A 19160-nucleotide genomic window follows, 5' to 3' on the forward strand; every position below is an offset into this window, starting at 1 on the left:
GGCTACATTGGTAGTATGTTGGTTCGGCTAAGGCTTGGCTGTTAGCTAAATTAAGCCATTGTGACTCAAAATCCTCCTTTAATAAGGTTCATGCTGTCTACAACTTCATCATTTTCTGCTGAATGATAATTACTTTATTCAATCATGTTCAAGGTTTTAGTGAAAGCTAGCATTGATTGATTAACTTCAATTACCATGCTTACATTTGCATAGATAAAAACTGCTTTTCAATTTGTGAGTGGCACAGCAGTGGAAACCCTGCACTGATATTTGCATTTCAATGTGAACAGTGAAGAATAAAGGTGGAAGAGAGGTCTGATCAGAGCTAAGCCCTTTCTGCTTCAGTGCCTCTGCATTTTCCGTAAACACTCTTGTTATGATGTTGGTTTGTACAAACCACTCGGAGGTAACTGACTGTGCCTTGGTTTACAGGATACAGACTCGCTTGACAGGTTTACTGTATGGATTAAGAGGGATCTTTATCCAGTCTTTTGTACATACTGAAAGTTACACAGCATGATATCAATAGTTAGCTGCAGTATGTTAACCCTTTAGATTTGTTGATCCTTACACAGAGAACTGGAATAAATATTTCTGTCCATGTATGAGTGTATTTTTCTGATTTTAAAATGTCTGGGTTTTTCATAGATTTTAAAGAAGTTAGAATAGAAAATTATTAACTGTTCTGAAATATTTACCTATTGGGATGTAGGCAAGTTTAAACATATTTTAATAAAGAATTATAATGCACCAAGGCTGAAAGCTTAAACATATTTTCAAAGGAAGCTGAATTAGTATTTTCAACTAATTAGATTTTAGTTTCTATTATATTGACAAATGTATATATCATGGGTGTCCAATGTATGATATATAATTTGCATGCACAATTATTGTAACATTTGTGATCAAAAGTAATTTCCTCTTCCTGTAAAGGTTTATCATTAATAATGGCTGCAGTTGAAAAATAAGTTCTGGTGTTCAACATGTTTTCAATAAACGAGTTTTAAAAAAAACCTCTTTTGGTGCCAGTTGAATATGTAGGATGAAAAGAATAAAATACTTTGCATTTTTTGAAACAAATAAAACTGCTGTACTACTTCACATGTAAAAAGGTTTTATGAGTGTCATAAAAATTGCTTCTGCTGTTTACTGTTAAATGGAAGTGGGAAGAAATACCTTTTTAACAGTGTAAGCCTACATTCTAGCCTACATCCAGCTTCAATTAATGCTGCCTTTGTATTTGTTTGAACAGCAACAGTACTGAAGCTTCTATCTAAAGTCCCGCTGATAATCAAGAAGTCCAGACAGCAGACTTGAATTTTAGGAAAGCGTTTTCGTTTGGTTTGTGCTGAAATGATAGTCCTTGAGACAAATACTCCATTTGGTCCAAGGAATGCAAAATCACTGTTGGAAATTGGTTGTAAATATGGTGTCTGTGTGTCTCGAGCATTATGGTAGATGTTTGTTTACAAAATGCATTTAAAGCACAAGAAACAATGGCCTGATTATTTAATTGTAGCAGCATATAGACAAAATGCTTCAAACCAAAAATATTTTTGCACCTGAAGACATTATTACCCTTTATTCCCGACATAATTATTGGAAATAGGAAGCTATTTTGCCATTTAAAAAGGCATATTTAAACATAAATTTGTTGATATCAACAAACTAGCTGCTTTAAGGATATTTCTGTAAGTTTCAATTCAAATTCCTTCATTTGCCACAATTTAATGATTAACAGTTACAGGTTTTATTTATAAATTCAAATCAGATTTGTTTTTTGACTTGGGGAAATCTGATAGCTTTTATTTTGCTTCCTTTTTTCCTCCTGAGTATTACTCACACAAGCTGATCCAAAACAACTGATGATTTTCTAAATTATGAAAAACCTAAGACACACTGAGAGTGTTGAAAACTTGTAATTGTATTTTGTTTTTTTTTAAACTCATGTCATATATCTTGAGGGAAATAGACCAAAGTACATGGCTGAAAATAGATCATGAAATTTAGAGATTTAAAGATCAAAGTGTCTTTGCCATTGTTGAAATGTTTATTCCTCTCAATATGATCACTGTTTACAATACAAATTTAATCAAATAATTATTTATTGTTAATCCTTCAAATTAAGGCAGATGCTGTTCCACATTTCTCTTTAAAAAACATAACAGTAGAGACACACCGTTTTTTAACTGTTTTAAGGAGCACATGTATTCTTAAAACTGGAAATGTATCATCTGCTTTGTCAAGTGCAGTCGACAGTGTCTCCTTTATGCCTCTCTTACAAATTTCTGGAAGGAATGTTGCAATTAGACATTTGCAGTGTTTAACAGACTTTTTTTTCTACCTTTATGTAATTAATATGATTTAACACATAGCCATTCTGAGAATATTTAAATACTGCACTTTCTCATTCCTAGCTATAATTAAAGCAGATTGGAATGCTCCAGTAAGCATTTGTTGTTTAATGTAGTTCTTCTAGCCCCTCCAAAAATAAGGTCCTATATATTAGACTACTGAGCAATACAAGATGAGGTTCAATCTATATTACCTACACACCTAATAATCTATTTGCTATGCCATCTTACTTTCAATAACCAACAGCTGTTATTGCACGTATTCAGTGTTTTCTTAATGAGTATGTATAAGTAAGCAGTAATTGTTCTGGAAACAGCATGTTTGCCTCATCTTGTTTCATTAATTACAGTTATGATAATGACTTTAATCCCATTCTCACAACAGTGTGAACAACTTTTTCTTTACAATCAAAAATGTCTGCCGTGGTTAGACCACTCATTTGCAATTGCTGTCTGTGAAGCAATGGTTAATTGATTTATTGCAATTTCAAGAAAGAAGACATGACAGATTTGTCTGGCAACACCAGGACTGTACAATATTAGACAAAATTCATGCAACTGGCAATAATTGACAGAAGAGTGAGAGAAAAAAGTTGTTTTTGTATGCTGCTGTTGGCTAACATGTCTGCTTAGGAGGATTTTAACCTTTTCAACCAGGAGTTGGATAAGCTTGTGGGAACTGTCTATCTGCTTAGAAGCCACATGACAGTTAGTTTACAACAGCTTGTCACTTTGACCTCAGCAGCTATTTCTTATCGTATGTATCAGGATTCCTGTCAAAGGACAACACAATTAAATTTTTAAGCATCTGCAGTTCAAAAACAGTGTAAATTCCCTAAGCTGTTTAGTGTCAATCCACTGTGACGTTCAAAATATGTTTTGTATTCAGAATGTGTAAAAATCAAATCTAGAATTAATAAGACTTTATCAATGTATTTTGCTTTGAATTTTTCCAATGAAATCTAATTGCATGCATTATTAATATAAGGTAACCTTATAACAGCCAGGTCTCCAGGACTTGTCACCCATCTTCAGGGTGTTAGAGAATGTATACTGGAAATATTTTCACTTGGTGTTTTTAGAAAGTTTCTTCCAAGACAGAAAAAATGAGAAAGCTTTTAACTAGAATTAATCTAATGCAACATGGCACATAGATGCACTTTTCTTTTCTATAGATTTGAAGACACCATTTTTGAAATATTTGACAGGTATATCTATGTCTCAAAGTTTTTTTTAAAGGAGTAAAGCGTTTTAAATATATCTGCAAATGCTTTTTCTCTAGTTACTCTATTGATACCAGATCGGGATACCTGTTTCCATTAGATTCGTAGGCTAAATTGGATGCCATCAAGAGACACCTGTATAAGGGGCCAGAACAAGTTCATGTTACAACAGTGTTATTGTTATTACTCATTAGAGACATGCTTCAAGTTTCTTAAATTCTTCACTGCAACATTCATCTAACAATGGAATTTTATCTTTAAAGTTCTTCAACACTTAGGTTGTGTAAATCGATTTTGCAAATAAATAAAATAAACTGAGTCTATCAAAAGATTTACATGTCAAACCTAATTCAAGTCTTTAAAGATAACCAAAAAGACCATTGTAGTTCCAATATTTATGCACTGCTTCAGTAGAAAGTGCAGAAAATAAATCTGTAGCAGAGAAAAGATTCCCTTTAAATGAAATGATGCCCATTAACAGACCTCTGCTGCGGAATAATAAAATATAACTTTTATGCCCTCTGCCGCTTTAGACATGTTTATATCTCTTTATGTGTGTAGTGTGTTCATTATTGGATTTATTTAGAGCCCTTGCTTTTCCGAGTACAATTTCAGTAACTCAGCACCACTTGACATTAATGTGACAGAAAATGTTTAAAAGATATTGTTACTCCATGAGCAAAATGTTTCTTAAAAGTTAGTGGATATTTGCTAGAATACTGGATGTCAAAACATCACAGCATTTTTAAATGACTTCAAACAGTTATTTCATGACATAATATGAAAAGGGGAGTCTACCTTGCACAAGAGATATGCAATGCACTCATCTGTTAATTGCTTTCTTGGCACCTATGAGAGACTTTTAGCTTTCCAATCAAGGCTTAAAAGAAGTCATTTTGGCATTACATGAACTGTCCAACCTCCTGTATCTGCTACAAATACAAAGATATTATGAAAGAATAATTCAATATAAAACCATCTTTTTAATTCCTTGGTAATACAGAACTTAAATACTGTTAAAAAGAGTCAAGAAGTTGAAGCTTTTCATCTGGCGTTCATCAGGACGAGGAGGCAAGAAACAGATTTGATAATGAGGATGTCAGCGTATACAGCATGAAAAGAGGTTGATAATTGATTGGGCCTTGTTTACTTGGTGATGCAGCAAGGGCAGTTAACTGAGAACTAAGATCGACAGTTAATGATTCATATTAGGTAGTTTAGTTGCCTAAATATAAGCAATACACTGGAAAGAAACTGCAGTAATGTAAAGCCATTTGTTTTATTAGGTGAAGACAATCTCAAACAATGGGTGAATTCTCTCCTCCCTGGAGGTAGTGAAAGAAAAGGTGAGAAGATGAAACAATTGAGTGGGTTTGCCCTGGAGAGAAACTCACTGAACAAAAAAAAAGGAGAGAACTGCGGAAGCTGCAAATCAGAAACAGAATCAGAAATTGCTGGAAAAACTCAACAACTCTGGCAGTATCTGAGGAGAGAAAGCAGGATTAATGTTTCAGGTCCAGTGACCCTTCTTCAGAACTTCAGAGAAACTCAACGCTGTTTTGCCTCCATCTTAATTAAGTGCTGAGAAAAAAGTTTCACACTGTCTTTCTCAACTCACCTGACATTAGACCCTTAACTGGTCCAATTAATGGCATCAACTCACCATCTGCACCATTACCTGAAACTCTAGTGGGCAAGAAGGCGGCTGGTTTTCAGATTGGAAAAAAGGGCAACTGGTTCAGTAACGGGGGAAGTGGTTCCAGTTATCTCAATCTAGTGACAATCAAAAACACAGATGGTGGGCAATGAGATAGCCTGTGAAAGCCTTGCCTAAAGGCCTTGCCTAAAACTTTCCTGAGCACCCTCTCTCTGCAACTTGCAACAAAGAGAAAAGCAAAGGCTTAATTTCTCTCTGCTGGATATCCTCAGGAGAATGGCGGACCTGTGAACTTTAGGACCCAGCAACTGCTGACCAATGATTGGTCAGCAGCTGAGTGAGAAGTCTTACAACTGGGCAAGAAACACACATGTGCTCACCCGCCAGCTCTTAATGAGTTGATTGATGATAATGTGATGACTGTTCTTGCTGGTGGAGTTGGAATGCTTGTCATCCCCTAAAATGCTCACCACCATATTGAAAAAGAAAGGGGAAAATCACAGCTGAAGTTTAATGGCTACAATCGTGGCTGATAAGAAATAATTAAATTAACATCTAGGGGCAGGAGCAAAGGTAGGAAAGGACCCTGAATCAGATTCCTGAGTGAACTGTGGCACTCCAAGCCACCTCACGTCCCAATAATTTTTGAACAGGTTCAGCAATTTTGCATAAGTTTTGATTTTTAAATTTTTGATTGAAAATACAGAGACCATAAGGATTTAAAACAACCTCTTTCAATAAGAGGCAGCATGGCAGCATGAAGGAAGGTTAATTTAATGCAGTATTAAAATGATCAGGCTTGAAGAGATGCACAACCAGTGGTCGTGACCACTGAATGTACAACACTCGCAGTGAGGTACTTATGTAACCACTGGAATGCTTGATGGAGGGAATTAGAGTGCAAGTACAAGTACAAACAATGGGGTCCAGACAGTCATGACCTCACTTCTGAAGGAAAGAGGTGAAACTTGGAGTAGAATTGAACTTCTTGGATTTGGAGATAAGGAGTGATGAGGAGCAGTTGCTCAAACAGCAAATGCAAGCCATTTTCCCTGAGGCACACAGAGGAAGTAGAGGAGAGGCAGGGAGGGAATGAAGGTAATGTGTTGGTATTGCATGCAAATACAGCAGTACTCTTTTGTCCATGACACTGAGGTAGAGTCCAGCCTTTGGAACCAAATTTTCTGTACATGTGCCAAAAGTCTTTTAGTGCCACATAAATTACAGATATCACGAAAAGTTGAACAGGTTTTGAGTGAGTACAGTTCTGCAACTGTGTTTGTCATAGATTGACTAATACTGACTGATGTGGCATTTTATTATACCCAAAAGATTGTTCTCAAAGGCTTTAAGAGACAAAGATAGGTGTAGGGGCAGGTAGCATTGAGGAAGCAGGAAGGCTGCAGAAGGACATGGACAGGCTAGGGGAGTGGGCAAAGAAGTGACAGATGAGATGCAGTGTTCAGAAGGATTTGAGGTTATGCACTTTAGCAGGAAAAATGGAGGCAATGTGGAAAGCCTTCTGAAATCTGAAGCATATAGGGACTTAGGAGTCCCAGTTCAGGATTCTTTTAAGGTTAACAGATGTAGATAGGAAAGCAGTTGGCAGATAGGAAGGCAAACACAATGTTACCATTCATTTCATGAAGGCTAGAATACAAGAGCAGGGATGTACTGCTGAGGATATGCAAGGTTCTGAAATATTGTGAGTAGTTTTGGGTCCCATATCTAAGGAAGGATGTGCTGGTGTTGGAGCGAGTCCAGAGGAGGTTCACAAGATTGATCCCAGGCATGAGGGGCATGTTATATGAGGAACAGTTGAGGACTCTGGGTCTGTACTTGATTGAGTTTCGAAGGATGAGGGGGGATCTGAATGAAACTTGCAGAAAACTGAGAGGTCTGAATAGAGTGGACATGGGAAGATGTTTCCATTAGTAGGAGAGACTAGGACCCAAGGACACAGCCTTGCAGTGAAGGGATGACCCTTCAGAATTGAGCTGAAAAGGAATTTCTTCAGCCAGAGAAACCATATCATTAAAACAGAGATAGATAAGTTCTTTATTAGTAAGGGGATTGAGACTTACAGGGACAAGGCAGGAGAATGGGAGTAAACAATATATCAGCCATGATTGAATAGTGAAGTAATTCTACTTCTATATTTTAATTGGTGTAGAGATGATGATAAACTCAATGAGTCTCTGACTGTTCCTCTTCCTAAAAGGCTTCTCTTTTTCTGTGGCATCTTCCAACAAATGTTAAATATACTCTTGGGATTGCTGTCTGTGTGACATGACTTGGACTCTTAATCTTGAGTTGATGTTGAGTAGTTTGCAGATCCTTACTGAATCATTCTGATCATCCATGGACAGACTGAATGTGCTCATTCTGTGATGTCTCTCCTTGGTAGTGGCAAGATTTTCAGAGCTGTTTCCTTGGATCACCTATTGTTTGATGTACAAATTAGAACTGTATATGTTGTTTGAACAGTTGTAACTCAATAAGGGTGTCATGGATGCTGACCCATCCACAATGAGGTTTCTGTTGTCCACAAATCTGCCTTAAAAGCTTTGTACCATACCACCTTAAGCCAGATGTCCTTGACTTGATGTTTTGGGTTAAAACTGCTGTTCCACTGCCTTTGGTCCCTTTAAGATACACTTTAAGAACTGCAGGCTGACCAAAGCAGGTTTCAACTTATAGTTCTGGTAAGCACAGAATATGAGTGATGACAAACAACATGATTTGGAGAAAGAAAATGATGCAACCAAAAAATGTTTGCATGCTCCTTATTGAAGAAAAATACTTTTTCAAGGTGTTCCTTCAGTTGTATTCTCTACTGGGCACACTTTAGAACTGTGCTTTCAATACCATATAAGCATTTTTTTTTTTAAAATTGATTCAGCATTTTTTTGTATACAAGATCAGCATTTTTTTGTATACAAGAAAGGTGAAGTCAAGTCAGCCCTATGTTTACAGCCCTACAACATTTAGTTTTGATTCTGCTTATAAGTATGGCCCTTTTTAGTTTTCTTAACTCCTTCTTAAATATTCATATTAGCTTAAGAAAAATTGTATTCCAATCAAAAGAAAATCTGTTCTGTTTTCATGGTGATCAATGCCTTATCTGAAAATCTTTACAGCTGTCTGTATTGACAGAAACTGAAGCTGCTGAAGGACGAGCATGTGTTTCATTTTATGAACTCACCATTTGTCCAGTTGGTCCTCAATTAGTTTTCCAAGTAACTGCCTCCAAGACATTTGAATCTTTCAGAGATGGCCACTGTTGATGCATCGTGTGAATTGGTCTCAGTATGGTGTTTTTAATTGATGTGGCAACATTTATGTTATCTCTTGTAATATAGGAACCTAGGCATAGATAATCCATCAGACACTTATTGCAACTATGTATCATACATAAACATTACTTTCACAGGCACTTAAATGACGGTACCAACACTAAATGTTTAAATTACAACACAGCAGCATGCCTTCAATAGTGTGCCATGTTTCAAGTGATCCCAGGATAAGATGGAGTATGAGAGCTTTAAACACTGAAACGATCTGCCATGAACCAACAATGACATCATGAACATTTTTCGTAAAGGCATACCAACATATTGAGTGTGACATATTTGCTTTTGGTATGCTTGGCTTTATTGGTCAGTACATTGAGTATAGGAGTTGGGAGGTCATGTTGCGGCTGAACAGGGCATTGGTTAGACATTTGGAATACTGCATTCAATTTTGGTTCCCCTGCTAGAGGAAGGATGTTGCGAAATTTAAAAGGGTTCAGAAAATACTTACTAGAATATTGCCAGAGTTGGAGGGTTGGGGCTATCTTCCCTGGAGTGTCAAAGGCTGAGAGATGACCTTATAGAGACCTTTATGAAATCATAAGGGGCATGTATAACCAAGGTGCTTTTTCTAGGGTGGAGGAGTCTAAACCTAGAGGGCATAGGTTTAAGGTGAGAGGGAAAACATTTAAAAGGGACCAAAGGGGCAACCTTTTCACACAGAGCATGGTGTGTGTATGGAATGAGCTGCCAAAGGAAGTGGTACAATTACAACATTTAAAAAGCATCTAGTTGGGTATATGAATAGGAAGTGTTGAGAGGGATATGGGCCAAATGCTGGCGAATGGGACTGGATTAATTGAAGATATTTGTTCAGCAGGGACGTGATGGACAGAAAGACTGTTTCCATGCCGTATATCTCTATGAATCTAATGTTAGTGTGGTCTACCAGCTAAGCAAGACCTGTCATCCACCACATTATAATTGCACTATTAGTCACTTACCAGATACACCTTTCCTGTCTTCACTTTGAATGATGCCCTATGCAGCCCTCCAAGAGGTTGGCCATTCTCTGAACATGAGTTCATGCGCTAGTGTAGCTGAAACTTGGTAGAGCACATCATGACAGCATTCCTTCATTTTCTACCCATAACTCTGCAAACCTCAGAGAGCTCTAACAGTAGGGGGAGGGGGCACATCCCCTGCTGCTGCTAAAGAAATGTGTGCAAGGCTGCATCACCATCCTACTGAGCATGGTGTCCTCCATCCATCCAGGAGAACTGACCAGAGCTGCCTCTGCCTCTCTTATCTCATCTGTGATGTGTCATTCACCCTGTGCCTCTCCATCACTAAAGCTTGAGGGCCTGAGTGGAGTGGATGGGAAGGGTGGACAGTATGTTTGATTGGTGTGATGGTGCAGGTTTACTTACATTTTGCTTATTTGCAGACCCAACAAATGCTTTTACCTTCACCTGCACTTTCTCCCATTCCTATATTGTAACCTGTGAGAGAAAATAAAATGGTGGTTATGCTAAATTGACTGTCATTCTGTCATCTGTACAGCTTCTCTCAGGAGGGAAACCATGAAGGAGGGAACTCCATTCCTTATTCACTGAAGGAATTCTGACCTTTTCACTCTTCAATTTTTCCAACATCTACTCCCGCACGTCCTGCCACCCTGGCCAGATTTAATGCTCCATCAGGTAAAAACAAGGACTGCAGATGCTGGAAACCAGGGTCTAGATTAGAGTGGTGCTAGAAAAGCACAGCAGGTCAGGCAGCATCAGACGAGCAGGAAAATCGATGTTTCGGGCAAAAGGCCTTCATCAGGAACAGAGGCAGGGTGCCTGCAGAGTGGAGAGATAAATGGGGGTGGGGGGGTGGGGGGAGGGTGTTGGGGTAGGGAAAAAGTAGCATAGAGTACAATAGGTGAATAGGGGTGGGGGATGGAGGTGATAGATCAGAGAGGAGGGTGGGGGGAGGTAGCAAAGAGTACAATAGGTGAATGGGAGTGGGGATGAAGGTGATAGGTCAAAGAGGAGGGTAGAGTGGATAGGTGGAAAGGAAGATAGGCTGGTAGGACAAAGTCATGAGAGCAGTGCTGAGCTGGAAGGTTGGAGCTGGGGTGAGGTGGGGGAAGGGGAAATGAGGAAACTGGTGAAGTCCACATTGATGCCATGGGGTTGAAGTGTTCCAAGGCGGAAGATGAGGCGTTCTTCCTCCAGGTGCCGGGTAGTGAAGGGAGCAATGGTGAAGGAGGCCCAGGACCTGCATGACCTCGGCAGAGTGGGAGGGGGAGTTGAAATGTTGGGCCACAGGGCAGTGGGGTTGATTGCTGCGGGTGTCCCGGAGATGTTCCCTAAAGCGCTCTGCTAGGAGGCGCCCAGTCTCCCCAATGTAGAGGAGACCGCATCAAGAGCAACGGATACAATAAATGATATTAGTGGATGTGCAGGTGAAACTTTGATGGATGTGGAAGCTCCTTTGGGGCCTTGGAGGGAGGTGAGGGAGGAGGTGTGGGCACAGGTTTTACAGTTCCTGCGGTGGCAGGGGAGGGTGCCAGAAAGGGAGGGGGTGGGTTGTTGGGGAGCGTGGGCCTGACCAGGTAGTCATGGAAGGAACGGTCTTTGCGGAAAGCGGAAAGGAGTAGGGAGGGAAATATATCCCTGGTGGTGCGGTCCGTTTGGAGGTGGCAGAAATGTCGGCGGATGATTTGGTTTATGCGAAGGTTGGTAGGGTGGAAGGTGAGCACCAGAGGGGTTCTGTCCTTCTTATGGTTGGAGGGGTGGGGTTTGAGGGCGGAGGGGCAGGATGTGGCCGAGATGCGTTGGAGGGCATTGTCAACCACGTGGGAAGGGAAATTGCGGTCTCTAAAGAAGGAGGCCATCTGGGGTGTGTTCTGCAGTGGAACTGGTCCTCCTGGGAGCAGATACGGTGGAGGCGGAGGAATTGGGAATACTCCATCATCCAACCAAGTTTTTTCTCTGTTTCTTCTCAAGATTAAGACTGTGAGATTTTAGATCAATGTGCCTTCCCTCACTGAATCTACCTGCACAAATTCATGTAGTTTCTTTGGCTGCAGGATTATCTTCTACACTTGAAATAAAACTGGGATGCTAGCAGATGATAGAAAGAGTGTTGAAATCTTTTACTAAAATTTTCTTTCTTGTTTGCATTTATTTGAAATTCATATTTTAAATTCTAAAGGTTGCAACCGTAAGCAGGGTTTAACAAGGTCTCCATTGGAAGAACAATCAGCTATTAAAGACAATTAAAGACAATTAAATAAGCAGAGAAACCAATTCTTCTGTCATTTTGTCAGCTAGGCCTTTTATGTTTGGAGCTGTCTTCTACAGCAAAGAATGTCCGTCCAGACAGCAGTCCGTGAAACTGGCTCTCAGTGCAAGGGTTCAGAACATCTGCTCAAGGCAAAGGAGAACAGACAATGAGAAGGGGATGACCCAATCATCAGGATCCTTGTATGTACCAAGAACAGCGGTAGGACATGAAAAGACATTCTGCATTGTCAGTTTGAGGAATCAGGCCCCATATCAGGTAGAAACTCAAAGGTCATAATCTCTGGATATTATCTGAGCCATGTGCAAATTGCCATAAGGCAAATTAGGTTAGACAGATGAAAGAATAGATGTTTGTTGGAAAATAAGATTTGGTTCACAGGGCATTGGCACCACTGGTGATCACTGCCTGAACTGTGCTGGGGAAGGGTTTTGCTAGGGAGGTTCAGAGGAGTTTATCCTCAATAGTGGGGGCAAAGGATCAAATTTGGGAAGATATGATAAATCAAAAAATCCAGCCAAGCCAAAAGAGAAAGGTATTAATTCAGGAAATGATAGACTGGCAGGAAGAAACCGAGAATACAAATGTAAATCAATAGATAAGATGAAAGATTAAAAAGAAGAAAGGGATCAAACTAAAAACTCAGTATCTGAATGCATATAGCATTCAAATCAAGATAAATGAACTGAGATCACAAATAGAAACAAATAAGTGTGATTGAGTAGCCATTACAAAGACATAGATAGTGAGGTCTAGTAGTTATTATGAAAATGTGGCTGCAGGAAAACTTGATGGGTACAAGTCAGTTAGGAAGGACTGTAAGCTGGAAAAAAATGTGGTGAGGTGGCTCTGTTAGTTAATTATGGTATTAGCAAAATAAAGGGCATTTATCTAATTTTAAGTAACAAAGATATGGATAAAGTTTGGATAGAGATGAAAAATGCCAAAGGCAAGAAGTCACTTGTGGCAGTAATGCATTGACCTCACAATAAAGACTACATGGTTGAGTGGAACATAAAGGAAAAAAAATGAAAGGCATGTCAAGAATGATGAGAGATTTTAATCTACATGTCAACTGAGAAAAATCAGACTAAAGGCAGCATAGAAAAGTAGTTTATCAAATTTTTTTAGGTTGCTTCTTAGAACATCATGTTTTGGATCTGACCATAGAGTAGGCAATGCTAAACCTGGCATTGTGTCAAAGGATAAGAACAGTAAGTGATCTCATAGTGATGGTGCCCCTAGGTGACAATAACAATATTATTCAATTTCACATTCAGTTTGAATGATAGAGGAGTGGGTCTAAGGTCAATTACAATGACATAAAAGTAGAGTTGGCTAAAGTGTATAGGCAAATTAAGTCAAGGTGTAGGTGGTAGGCATTTAAGGAACATTTCAGAAACATTGAATAGATGTATTCAACAAGAAAACTTCTGAGGCATGTCCCCATCATCTAAGGTTAATAAAAAATGTTAAAGTTAGTATCGATCTTCTAGAAAAAGCATACAAGTATGCAAACACAGATGGCATGTAAAATAATTGTATAGAATTGTATCACACAGTAAACAATGAAAAATAATAATATTGTGGGAAAAATTAGAGTTAACCAAAAATAAAAAAAAGAGGTGGATAGACTCTTAAGCAAGGTTGTGAATGATTATCAAAGATTGGTTTAATTGGATCAACCTTTATTTTATTAATGTCCTTTGAGTTTGCTTCTCTATTTAATAAGATCATATCACCTCTGCCTTAACAGCAAGAGAATTGTAAAGGCACATAACTCTCAGAAAAAAAATGCATCATCTCTTAGTTAAATGGGTAATCCCCCTATTTTTAAACAATGGTCACCAGTTCTAGATTCTTCCATGAGGAAACTTCTACCCTGGCAAGGTCCCTTAGGATCTTTTATGTTTCAATCAAATCACATCTTATTCTCCTAAATTCCAGTGGATATAAACCCAGCCACTCGAATGTTGCTCCATCCCATTCCAGGTTTTAATCTAGTAATCTTTCACTGATCTGCTTCCAGTGCATTTACATGATTTCCTAATTAAGTAAATCAGTGCTGTACATATTACTCTGGATGTGGTCTCACCAATACACTGTCTAATTGAAGCACAATGTCCTTACTTTTATTAATAATTTCCTTCACAATGAATAATAATGTTCTATTATTTTTCCTAACTATTTGCTGAACCTGCAAATGAGTCTTTTGCGATTCATGCACTTAGACTTCAGATTTCTTTGAATCTCAGAGTTCTGCAATCTCTCACCATTGAGACAATATACTTATGTTACATTCTTTCCAAAATTGACAGTTTCACATTTCCCCACATTTTACAGCCTATATTTTCCCATTCACTTAAACTAACTATATTTTTTGTAGCCTCCTTATGCCCTCTTTACAAAGTATATTCCTTGTCAGGCATACATCCTACAGTTTCAAACCTGTTGGTGTACTATATTGAAAGGCCTTTGTGACTTCTCATTGTGTTTTCATGGTGCTCCTTCTGCTATCTCATCCTGAACCAGCAAAACCAGGAATGGTCCACAGCTGCATTTTAAATCATGTGCATGTCACTGCTGTCCCACTTACTCCAGATCTTTGCCAGTCCAATCAGGTGACACCACCACCTATCAGTTGTTCATTTAAAATCACATTATGTGACAGAACTGGGTGGTGGCATGGTACTGGAATCCAGAACAAACATCTGCCTGAGTGGGGGGCTTACTGTCACCTACAGTCCCTCCTGCAAAGCTCAGGTGCTCACACAAAATAGGAGGGAGTTTCATTCATTCATGCAAAGCAGTTTGGCTGTTATGGATAGATGGGTCAAATGCAGCTCTGAACAAATGCTCTGCCCAATAACAGCTAGGAGGACAGCTCCTGAGGCCACAGGAGGTAAGGATTGAAGTTATTTCTGTGAGGCTGGGAAGAGCAGAACTGCTTCTTGTCGTTACACCCAGAAGTCACCAGTCCATACTCCTTCACCCCTGGTCTCTAACAGCCTGACGTTTCTCTTGACCGGGCTATCTATGAAGTATCTGATTCCATGTGCAGCCAGACCAATATTGGGATCAGTCAAGGTACATATGTTGTGCATTGCAATGAATCTTGGGTCTCTTAATGTGTTGAGCCTTAGTCTGGCAAACTGCCCACCCAAATCTCTGGCCAACTGGACAAGTAAAACCTCCACTCTACGCACTTCAATTTTAAACAAGCAAAACACCAGTCAATATAAAGTACATTATTTACTTATTACAATTTTAAATAATGTTCACAGTTGTCTTGCTATTTTTGTCACAAGAGGAAATTTTGATTTTTGCATCCATCCTTTGTTGTGCTTGGTTTGCTGTTTGTATTCGGAGCACATTGAGTGACACTTCACCGGCTTCATTTCAGTTAAGGGAGCAAAATCTGGGACAAAATGAGTGATTATGATCTTCTGCTCAGTGAAATTTATCTGGTGTTACAGATTTAGATATTAAAAGATTGGAGGTAATCCTATTAACCCAGGTTTTACCTCCCCGGAGTCTTTTACATATTAGAGCACAAAATCAAGCAGGTGGTGTTTAGTTTTACAATTTTTTTCTCCAGCTTATCCTTTAAAAATAAATCATAAAGTAGGCAATGGTATGCTTCACACCTCATTTACCTTCTCTTACTTAAAGGTTTGATTGTGAACCACACTTTTGAAAATAAGTGCTTATTTTGTCCCAGAAAGATTTTATTGAATCTACAATTGCTTTCCATGGAACAAACTGATCAATTTTACAGGGACCAGCTTAAGTAGCTGCCAATTTTTTCCCTTAACTTATTCTGTGACAACACTTTATGAGACACTCTTGAAATAAATATTGGAATTGATTAGTTAAGTCACAGACTCAATTAATCTCATTCATATTTACATTAAGGGTAACAAAATCCAATTGAATATTTTGTTATGGTAAACGTAAACTGACGACTGGTGCAATTTAAATCACATTGCCCTGAAATATAAAACTGAAATGAAAATGATGTGCAGACAGCAGAAAATCAGCGGTGAATCTACTATTTACTACCTTCTAGATATTGTAAAGTTTATTTTCCATATTATCTTGCAAGATGCTGGTGACCTTTAGTGGTCATCATATTGAAATCTAACGTGCAAATGTTCAAATAATGAAGGCCAAAATATCTCAGCTTTGCACCTACTTGCAATTGCTGAATTTAATTTGACAGTCTTAACAAAACAATTTTTTAAAATGAGGCATTGAAGGACTGGTTGCTACATCCATTCTGTTTATTTGTGTGGTTAGAATTGGACAATGTGCTAGACTGTCAAAATTATGAGCTTGGTTTAAATTAAAGGCTGTTCCAATGTCAGGAGCTTTTGAAATAAATAGAATTTGGCACATAAAATTAGAAAGAAGACCTGCAACTATACTATTATCAAGGCTGAAGTTTGTAAACATGTGGTCAGTAGATATTTAATTTGCGTGAGGCATGGTGGATGAAGAAGATGAAATGCTGTTACTTGGGGAAGGAGTCGAGTGATAAAATGTTGTTTACTGTCAGCACCTAGCCCAATTCTTAAACCTAAAATATCTTGACCTTCAGCATTTTATATCAACCCATGTGAAAATGAGCTGATAATAAAGGAACTTAAAAGAAATTTGTGAAGGAAGATACTGAGCAAAGATTTACAATCTGGATTACACATTTAATAGTTAAAGTCAATAAATATTAAACACTCACTTGGAACTTGCTGTTATGTTGCACATTAAAATTATAACAATGAATTAGCGAAGGATTTGGATATTAAATGAACTTCCATACATTGCACAAATGTTGGCTCGAAGGAATATTTACTTCTTTCAATCAGAGTGAAAGAAGGAGAATTGTTATCTCATTGTTCCTATGTTTGCAGATGACACAAAGGTAGGTGGAGGGACTGGTAGTGCTGAGGAAATTGGGAGACTGCAGAAGGACTTGGACAAGCTAAGAGAGCAGGTAAAGAAATGGCAGAAGAAATACAATATGGGAAAATATGAGGTTGTGCACTTGGTAGGAAGAAGAGGAGTAGACTATTTTTCACATGGGGAAATGTTTCAGAAACCTGAAGCACAGAGGGAGTTACGAGTCTTAGTTCAGGGCTCTCTTATGATTACCATCCTTCAACTCTATACTGAATTCAGTGTGGCAATTTCTTTTCTGGAGCAAGTTGTGAGTATAAGTAGTGAACTTGCATCCTGGACTCTTGACCTGACCAGCTTCATTGTGGTGATAGAAATCTCTTAATATCTTGTGTTTTTTTATGGAATTAAGTCAACTTCTCCATGACCTGTCGTTCACAAGTCCTCAGAGAAATGAAGAACCAAAATCTGATTTCAGGAGCCTTTTGAAGGTAAGTTCAAAAAGGCTTACCCACGCATCCCATGTCATTCTATATGACGTCCGTGCCATTCAGGCAAACTCACTGCCTGCACCATGCCTTCCATGAACCTTGCCTATTATTTATTTCATTAAGACATAGGGGGAGAATTGTTTTATTTGAAGTAAGTGGCTAGACATTCATGTTCTCTACCTGTTGCATGCTTGGCTTAGTGACAAGACTATCAAATGCTCAGCAGGGGTTAAATTTTAATAGCTGAAGTAAATTTTAACTTGTTTAATCATTTTTTTAATGTGATTCTAACAAAATGTTCTTTCTATGATCTCTTCTTCAAGAAGGCCTTTTACAAAGTGCAGCACAGAAGGTTGCTCAATGATGTAAGAGCCCATGGTGTTAGGGGCAAGGTACTGGCATGGATAGAGAATCAGTTGACTGGCAGAAGACAGTGAGTGGGGATAAAGGAGTCTTTTTCAGGATGGCAACCGCAGGGAGAGAACATAGAGGGTTTCACAGGGGCCACTGTTGGGATTACAACTATTCACGTTATGCATTCACAATCTGGATAAAGGAACTAAAGGCATTGTTGTTAAGTTTGCAGATGACACAAAGATAGGTGGAGGGACAGGTAGTGCTGAGGAAGTGGAGGTAGTGCTGAGGAAGTGGGGAGGCTAGTGAAGGATTTGGACAGGCTAGAAGAGTGTGCAGAGAAGTGGCAGATGGAATGAAATGTGGGAAAGTGTAAGGCAGTGCACTTTAGTAGAAAGAACAGAGGCATAGAATATTTTCTAAATGGGGAAAGGCTTTAGTAATCTGAAGCACAAAGGGACTTAGGAGGTTTACTTCAGGATTCTCTTAAGGATAACATGCAGATTCAGTTGATAGTATGGAACGCAATTACAAAATTAACATTCATTTCTAAAGGGTAGAAAGTTCTGGTCAGATTGCATTTGGGATATTGAGAATAGTTTTGAACCCTGAAGAAGAGCTTATGCCCGAAACGTCGATTCTCCTGTTCCTTGGATGCTGCCTGACCTGCTGCACTTTTCCAGCAACACATTTTTCAGCTCTGATCTCCAGCATCTGCAGTCCTTACTTTCTCCTAGTTGATTTTAACCTACTGCGAATCCTCTAGCAAGGATACTTTCCTTGAAGAAGCTCTCTTCAAAGGATTCCGGAAGAAGGGCTTATGCCCGAAACGTCGATTCTCCTGCTCTTTGGATGCTGCCTGACCTGCTGTGCTTTTCCAGCAACACATTTTTCAGCTCTGATCTCCAGCATCTGCAGTCCTCACTTTCTCCTCAAAGGAAGGATGTTCTGGTGTTGGAGAGGGTCCAGAGGACATTTACAAAAATGGTCTTGGGGATGAAGGGCTTGTCATGCGAGGAATGGCTGAGGTCTTTGAGTGTGTACATGGTGAAGTTTAGAAGGTTAAGGAAGAATCTCATTGAAACGTATAGAATACATAGAATCCTGGATAGAGTGAACATGGAGAGACTAGGATCTGAGGACACAGTCTCTGAGTGAAGGGACATCACTTTAAAACTGAGAAGAGGAAGAATTTCTTCAGGCAGAGAGTGGTGATTAGTTAGTGGAACTCATTGCCACAGACAGTGTGGACGCCAAGTGTTTGAGTGTATTTAAGACCAAGTTCTTGACTAGTAAGGGAATCAAGGGTAATGGGGAGAAACAGATTTGATGAGCCTAATGGTCTAAATCTGCTCCTATATCTTAATGGTCTTTTGCGAATGCCTGAATGCTTCAATGGAGAAGAGTAGGAAGTTTGAAGTGGACAAAGCCTCTACTATTGATATTTTATTGGTCTGTGATTACTTTTTTTATGTATATATACTGAATGAGAGCATGGGAAGTGTGTAGAGGATGAGGGGCTATGAAGGTTGAAGACTTTAAAAGCAAGTAGTCCCTGAGAACTAAGGTGGGCCTTCTTACCTCAGTACTTGCCA

Source organism: Chiloscyllium punctatum, chromosome 10 (assembly GCF_047496795.1).
Source record: "Chiloscyllium punctatum isolate Juve2018m chromosome 10, sChiPun1.3, whole genome shotgun sequence".
Lineage (NCBI taxonomy): Eukaryota > Metazoa > Chordata > Chondrichthyes > Orectolobiformes > Hemiscylliidae > Chiloscyllium > Chiloscyllium punctatum.